This window comes from Prionailurus viverrinus, chromosome B4 (genome assembly GCF_022837055.1).
Source record: "Prionailurus viverrinus isolate Anna chromosome B4, UM_Priviv_1.0, whole genome shotgun sequence".
Classification (NCBI taxonomy): domain Eukaryota; kingdom Metazoa; phylum Chordata; class Mammalia; order Carnivora; family Felidae; genus Prionailurus; species Prionailurus viverrinus.
In genome coordinates this window covers 132,468,110-132,476,270 of record NC_062567.1, presented here as the reverse complement: position 1 = coordinate 132,476,270, position 8,161 = coordinate 132,468,110, and the positions used below count along the sequence as shown (strand labels likewise).

Genomic DNA, 8,161 nt, shown 5'->3' with positions numbered 1-8,161 from the left:
AGGAGGACACGGCCTGCCCAGTAATGACAAGCTGCCCTCTAGTGGCCCAATGAGGCAATGACCTCACATCTGTACTGCTGTTCTTTCCCACCAAAGGTCCACAAACCTGGCAGTAACCTCAAAGGACAGACTTTCACCCAAGCAAAAAAACCCAACCCATTGTGGTGGCTTCCCAGACAAGCGGCACAGGCTTTAGAGTATCCAACTTGGGTTTGATTTTGAACAGGTCACAAGCTCTCTGAGCTCTTCATCTGTAGAAATGGGGATTATTATCAGTCAGCATGGGTTAAATTATACTGCAATAACAAGCAATTCCAAAATCCCAATGGCTTATAAAAACAAAGATTTACTTCTCGTTCATTTCTCACATCCACACTGGTTTGGATCCATGGAGGCTCTGCTCTGATTCATCTTGACTTTGGGACCCAGGCTGATGGAGCAGCCCTGTGCTGGAGCCTTTCTCCTCATTGTGGGAGAGGGGAGAAGGGAGTGGAGAGCTGTGCACTTGCTATGAAATGCTTTGGCCTGAGGGCGCCTGGCTGGCTCAGTCTGGAGAGTGTGCCGCTCTTGATCTCGGGGCTGTGAGTTCAAAATCCACGTTGGTTGTAGAGAGAACTTAAATAAATTTAAAAAGAAAGAAAGAGAGAGAGAGAAAGAAAGAAAAGGAAATATAGAAAAAGGAAGAAAGAAAGAAAAAGGAAGGAAGGGAGGAAGAGAAATGCTTTGGCCTGGACTCACATCTGATCACAACTCACTGGCGAGAATTAGTCGCATGGCCCCACCCACCACAAGGAGGTAGAGAGGTTAACCCTACTATACATGAGAGTTGAAGAGCCAGAAATATTTGATGAACGGGACTGATGACCCACTTGCATGGTTGTGGGAATACAGTGAGAAGTGCAATGAAGTCCATCCACGTTAGCCATTAAAACTGTTACCTTGTAATTCTGTTTTCCTTTTGTATTTACCCTTATGATTTCCTGTGACGTCCACATCAATTCCACCTGCTTACAGCTGCAGGGAAATGGACTTGCGGAGATTCACACAATGAACCAGTGGCTGGAAGGAAGGGAGGAAGAGCCCCTCCTACTATATGGGGAGGAAGAAATGGGGCTTTGCCCACCTAACGTTCTCTGTGAGTGTGTTGACTGACAGTGTGATGGTCTTTTGAGGAAGCCTGAAGCCTCTGCCCTCCTCCCAAAGCTGGTCTCTGGCCTTTCCAAGCCCTTCCCGCCCCGCCAGAGTGGAGAGCCGAGGGCGTGGAACAATGAGAAGCCTGTACCACCCTCCAGGACCGGAGTCCGAACATTGCAACCATTCCTACGCAGGGACCCTGCACATTCCCGCCTCTTGTCCTCCTGTTCTGGGCCTGGCCCAGACACACCCACCGTATCCTGACAGCTCCCAGATGGTGGGAAAGGAAAGCTCTCAGGACTCTGCAAAATCCCCCCAAACATTTAAAAACCTACACAACAGTTGTTTGTTTGTTTTTCCCCCTGGCCCCCAGGAAGGCTCTGAGCCATTCTAAAATCTTAGCATCTAAGCAGATGGGTAGCCCCTGGCAGGACTTCCAGAGACCAGCCCATTCATTCAAAAAGCATGCTTTCATGGAGGCCCTGCCCAGTGCCAGGCAGGGTGTGGTCTGAGATGAAGAGGCACCATTGCTGCTCTCTACAGACATACGAACAAAATCACACTACGAGATTAGGGCTGTAATGGGGAAAGCTACTCGTGGGGTCAGGGAAGTCTTCCTAGAGGAGGCAAGCCATTGGAAAGTCATCAGGTTCTCTCCTTGGATCTAAACCTTGCTTGAAAAACCACCTTCTGATCATTCAGTCTCCCCTCCCACCACTTACTCACTGACTTACTCACTGACATTCTGTGCTTCAAACACAAGATACCACTCACAGGTGTTTTTTGTTTTGTTTTGTTTTTCATGTTTATTCATTTTTGAGAGACAGAACACGCACGAGCAGGGGGAGGGGCAGAGAGAGGGAGAGAGAGAGAATTCCAAGCAGGCCCCGCGATGTCAGTGTAGAGCCTGATGCGGGGTTCGATCCCATGAACCTAAGCTGAAATAAAGAGTTGGACGCTTAACCAACTGAGCCACCTAGGTGCCCCACCACTCACAGTTTCCAGCGAGGACGGGGTTCTTTCAAGCCTCTATGGGTCTGCACTTGCTGACTCCTTTTCCCCTTAGGGAAAACTCTTATTCAGCCTTCAAAACCCAGCTGAGTGGTTATATCCTCCAGGAAGCTTTTCTTGACAAACCCCATCCGCGAGAGTAGGCATGTCTTCGGTTGTCTTCAGTTTCTCATACATACTTCTCTTGTTGCAATCACACTTTTGTAATTCGTTTACACATCTGTCCTCCCCTCCGGTTTGTGAGCTCCTTTGATACAGAGACTTCTTCTTTGTCATTGTATTCTTGGTGCCAGGCCTAGTGCTGGGGTAGAGCAGGTATGTGACATGCCTCCGTAGGGCCTTAACATTTGCCACAACCAGTGGGGCAGGCGAAGCAGGGATAAGGAAATAACTGGCAGGTTGTTTTTCCATAGAGAACCTGCCATGAGCTGAGCACAATGCCAGGCACTGGCAGCGGACATTTATCTGGGCTTTAATCACCTGTGGTTCTCAGTGCCTGGCACACAGAAATGCTCGGTGAATTCACGTGTGTGTCCGAGAGCCAAGGAAGCTTGCCCAAAGACGTGCAATGTAAATGGACGGCTTTATAGGATTTACTATTGTCAGGTCCTGACCTCAAGGTGCTCCCAGTGCAGTCCTCTAGCATGCCCTGGCAGATGAAAAAATCTGTCTTCGTGCACTGGCCTCTTTCTGTAGGCTCTGCTATCTGGGTCAACCCTCCCCCTTGGAAAAAATGCTGAGAATGCAGTTTGTTGTGTCAACATCCCATATGAGACATTTCTTTTTAGTATCTAGAACCAGAAATTTGTCTTTCGTGAAGATTCAGTCTCTCCCTTCTGTCACATAAAAAGAATAAAATGACCTCTTTGTGTTTCTTCTTTCCCTCTGGCTGCCAGGAAGCTCAGAGATAAGTAATAGTATGACAGCATGGGTGAGAGTTGGAACGCTTCCTTCTCAACCCCATGTATGTGTGGCTTCTTTAACAGAAATCTTCTTGTGTTCTTTATGAGAAGAGCAGGTGTAAATAAACATTTATGTAAGAAGCCCTGGGAACTGGGAAAGGGCCCAGGTTTAAGAGCAGGAGACCCTCTCTGAGCCTCAGCCTTCTCCTCGGCAGCCCTTGTACAGAGGCAGACGTCCTCTGAGAAGGATTGGCCACTGCCCAAGCCTCACGTGGGGTCACAGTCAACGTCCTCCCTGCCGAGGTTATGAGTTTATAACCTTGAACACATTCACTCTTCTGACCCAGTGTGGCCAGAAGTCTTTTTATTTATTTTTTTAAGTCTTTTTTTTTTTTTTCAAGTTCATTTCTTTATTTTGAGAGAGACAGAGACAGTGCAAGTGGGCTGGGCGGGCCGAGAGAGAGGGAGACAGAGAATCCCAAGCAGGCTCCGTGCTGCCAGCGCAGAGCCCAACGCAGGGCTCAAACCCACGAAAACACGAGATCATGTCCTGAGCCGAAACCAAGAATCAGATGCTTAACTGACTGAGCCACGCAGGTGCCCCCGAAGTTTTATTTTTGAAGAGGAGTTGGAAAAAGATTTTTCACGTGAAATCTCCTGACATAAATGTTGCCAATTAATTTTCTTTCTTTTTTTTTTTTCTCCAAAACACTGTGGTGGGTAACACAACAATCTGGCTGTAGGCCGGGTCTAGCCTGAGGTCCTCCCAGGCCCAGCCAGTCCAGCCCAATCCACGTCCAACAGAGCCTTTTTGGTGTGTTTGGACTGGGGGTCAGGGGACAACTTACATGATTTCTGCTGAACTTTCCCCTCTGCCAACACCCAAGAGAACTGTCTTGTTCTGAGATGACCCCAGCCTGGGGCCATGTTGGTCCAGGTGGGCCCTGACCCAAGCTGGGCCATACACGGGACACTGCCCCAGCCTTGGATGACTGGTTTAAAATAGGCGTCTGACCTAGAATGAGCCAGTGAATCCCTCCCGTGAGATACTTGGGCTTGAGGCCAGAGAGAGGGACAGATAACTGACACCGATGGCTGGAGCAGGTAGGATATCAAACTTGGACAGCAGGGGGCCATGATCGGGGGGGGTCAGGTGGTGACTCATGAAATAAGTGTGCAGAAGCAAGAATAAAAAATGGTGTGAGAAATGGGGCGCCTGGGTGGCTCAGTTGGTTAAGCGTCCGACTCTTGATTTCACCTCAGGTCATGATCTCATGGTTCATAAGTTCGAGCCGGCATTGGGCTCTGTGTGGACAGTGCAGAGCCTGCTTGGGATTCTCTCTCTCTCCCTCTCTCTGCCCCTCCCCTGCTCATGCTCTCTCTCTTTCTCTCAAAATAAATAAATAAAATTAAAAAAAAAATTTTTTCTTAATGATGTGAGTCTGAGTGCCTGGTTCTCGTTGTCCTGACGTCTGCTCCTTTCCTGTCCTGCAGGGTCTGAACACCCCGGTGTCCTCATGGAAACTTCCCCTTCTTACCCAAGCCAGTGGAGTTGGGATCTATGATGTTTCTTGCACTCATGCACAGGGCATGTGCTTGGGCCCTTTCTGGTCCTGCCTCTGACCAGGGCTGGGAGACAGTCTTCTGATAAATAAATAGCACTGAGCTTCTAGCCCTGGTGCCCCGGCTCTCAGCCCCAGGCCTCACACCTCTGCTCACTTAGCTCGTGAAATCCAGAGCCTCAGAAGATAAGAAGTTTACCCCCTCAGGGAAGGGAGCCCAGATACATTGGGGCTGGCCCAGCCAGAGAAACTGAGGCAGATCGGGACCGGCTACCCGGTGGGTGGGGCTGGTCCCCCCTCCATTCTTGTGTGGGGTGATCTTTAAGGCCCTGGAAGGGCTCCACCCTCCAGTGGGTCCCCGGAGAGCCCACTCACCCGCCCACCTGCTTCTGCCGCACCCTGCCCGCCCTGACAGCCAGACTCAGAGCCCCTACTCATATGCTCACCAGACTCTGGGCTTTCCTGTCCACCCTTCCCCTCCCTCATGCTGCAAACCCAGGTGGTGGAACCCTCTGGATGGCCTGGGTGGGTTCTTTCTCTCTGTACTTATTTCCTCCTCTGTAAAACATTCTCAGTCCCACTATTTTTCACCTGGCACCCGTTCCCTTCCCAACTGCCACTGCCTACCCCTGCCCCCCTCCTCGGACCATGTGATCAGTAGGCTGACTGCCCCTGGCTGCCGTGGTGGGCACCAGAGCTGCCTGGCAATCGGGGCATCCCACGCCCTCAACTCATGTGCCCTGGGGGCCAATGCGAGTTCATCCCCTGAGATTTCACCGCAACAAGATGCATGCCCTCCCCTGAAATGAGGGCGCCAAGGGCTGTGGGAGCCTGGGACTCCCAGGGGAACCTTACCACCCGGTGGAGAATGCCCGCACAAAGGAAACCAGGACTGAGGGAGACAAAGAGACAGACGGGGAGATGGCATGTCCTGGCGACATCCTTGAGCCCTAGGGTTCCAGCCAAGTGTGAGTCTGGAACCGAACCCTTTTATTTCAGCTGTTTTCACTTTGGTGTCTTGTGCCTGCACAAGGGCTGGGTGGCAGTGAGGGGCAGCCGCGTGGTCGGGGAGGGGGTGGGAAAATCTCTCCAAGCTGCAGAATGCCCTGCCGGAGGGGCAGGCACAGCAGGGCCAGGCTCGGGTGAAGCCAGAGACGCACCGAGGGCACAGGATTGAAGGGGGCACCTGGGTGTGAGCCCGAGGCGCCTCTCTGGCCTCACCCCAGCCTGGCTCTGCAAGATGGTGTATACAAGACCCAGTTTGCCCCCTGAAGGAAGAGCAGCTCCAGCCCTCGAGGCAACTTTTGCCTTCCTTCGTTCCTTAGATGGGGCCTGTGCAAGAGTGAGCCCTGGTCTGGGGTCAGGATTTCTGGTCCAAATCTCAGCCCACTGCCCTGTGGCCTCAGCAAATCCCTATGACAATAGAATGGTAGTTGTGACCGTGTGTTCTCCCCCTTTCAAGGAGGCAGACGTTTGGGTTTTTGTTTGTTTGTTTGTTTTGTTTTGTTTTGAGAGAGAGAGAGAGAGAGAGAGCGCGCGCATGTGCACACACACACATACACACACACACACACACACAGGAGCAGGGTACAGGCAGAGGGGGAGGGAAAGAGAAGATCTCCAGCAGGCTCCACGCCCAGTGCAGAGCCCGATGAAGGGCTTGATCTCAAGACTTGGAGATCATGACGTAAGCTGAAATCAAAAGTTGTGGGGCGCTTAACCGACTGAGCCACCCAGGCACCCCAAGGAGGTGGACTTTTTTTTTAATTTACATCCAAGTTAGTTAGCATATAGTGCAACAATGATTTCAGTAGATTCCTTAATGCCCCTTACCCATTTAGCCCATCCCCTCTCCCACACCTCCTCCAGTAACCCTCTGTTTGTTCTCCATATTTAAGAGTCTATGATGTTTTGTCCCCCTCCACTTTTTATATTATTTTTGCTTCCCTTCCCTTATGTTCATCTGTTCTGTCTCTTAAAGTCCTCATAGGAGTGAAGTCATGATTTTTGTCTTTCTCTGACTGACTAATTTCACTTAGCATTAACACCCTCCAGTTCCATCCACATAGCTGCAAATGGAAAGATTTCATTCTTTTTGATTGCCCAGTAATACTCCATTGTATCTATGTACCACATCCTCTTCATCCAATCATCCATCGATGGACATTTGGGCTCTTTCCATACTTTGGCCATTGTTGATCATGCTGCTATAAACATTGAGGTGCATGTGCCAAAAATAAAGAACACTTTATGAATTTGTGTGTCATCCTTGCACAGGGGCCATGCTAATACTCTCTGTATCGTTCTAATTTTAGTATATGCACTGCCAAAGCAAGCACAGAAGGTGGACCTTTTAAATGAACCTACAGCCCCCCGGCTAAAGAATATACTTCCCAGCCTCCCTTCCAGCTAGAAGTAGCCATATGACTAAGTATTGAGCAGTAGGATGTAAGGGGATGGGAGGGGGACGGCCATCATGGAGTGTCCTCCAAGGAAGGAAGGGGTCACACTTCCCTCCACCTTGCTGCTGGGGGTGCAAGCGAGCCCTCTGGATTTTGCCAACCAAGGCATCACGCCAGGCACGGGGAATAGCCACAGAGAAGCACAGATCCCTGGACATGTGTGGAACCAGCCATCAGACCAGCTCCAGAAAACTTCCCATGAAAGGTGCTGTGAGAAAGAACATTCTATTTGGTTTAAGGCCCTGTTGTTTTCGCGTCTCTGTGCCTGAATCCATATCTTAACTGGTACTCTGCTTCATGTACTCCAGCTACTGGTTTGGTTGTCCCAAGCAGGGGGAGGGGGTGAAGGCTACTGGTTTCTAGTGGATGGAAACCAGAGATGCTCATTATCCCACAACACACAGAGCAGTCTCCCACAACAAAGAATGATCTGGGCTAGGGGCACTTGGGTGCCTCAGTCAGTTAAGCATCTGACTTCGGCTCAGGTCATGATCTCAGGGTTCTTGGGTTAGAGCCTCGAGTTGGGCTCTGCTCTGACAGCTCAGAGCCTGGAGCCTGCTTCGGATTCTGTGTCTCCCTCTCTCTCTGCCCCTCCCCCACTCACACTCTGTCTCTCTCTCACTGAAAATAAATAAAAATAAAAATAAAATTTTAATGGAAAAAAAAAAGAATGATCTGGGCTAAAATGTCAATAGTGCTGCTGCTGAGAAATTACTTTACCTACCCTCTCTGAAATAAGTGTCCCCATCCCTACAAAGGGTTTTTTATGGCACTATTATGTGTTTTTGTTTTTTTTTTTTTATGAAGATCCAGTGAGATGACAGGCATGACCCTACCTTCAGGAAAGGAGACAGCCCTGCAGAAATAATCATGAAGTCTTTATTATTGCAAGAAACTAAGAGGGAAGCCCCAGAGGAGGAGAGTGAGACAGGCTGCTACTCGACATCCCAAATGAGGCAACAGTGTTCCACAAAGGAGGAGGGCTCCCTGGTGGGGTTGGGTGGGCAGGGGGATGGTGCTGGGGGCTGCAGTACAGGGCAGGGGCCTTGGGGAAGGAGAGAGTAGGGAAGCCTGGCACAGGGAGGGAGGT

At 50.3% G+C, this 8,161-nt stretch overlaps 1 non-coding gene across 1 annotated transcript; it reads right to left on the bottom strand.

The window, feature by feature from the left end:
• Window positions 1-6,841: 6,841 nt before the first annotated feature.
• On the bottom strand, window positions 6,842-6,946 carry LOC125171375 (U6 spliceosomal RNA). Its single transcript, XR_007154294.1, has one exon. It is a non-coding gene; the product is annotated as a U6 spliceosomal RNA (small nuclear RNA).
• Between the last annotated feature and the right edge of the window lie 1,215 nt (window positions 6,947-8,161).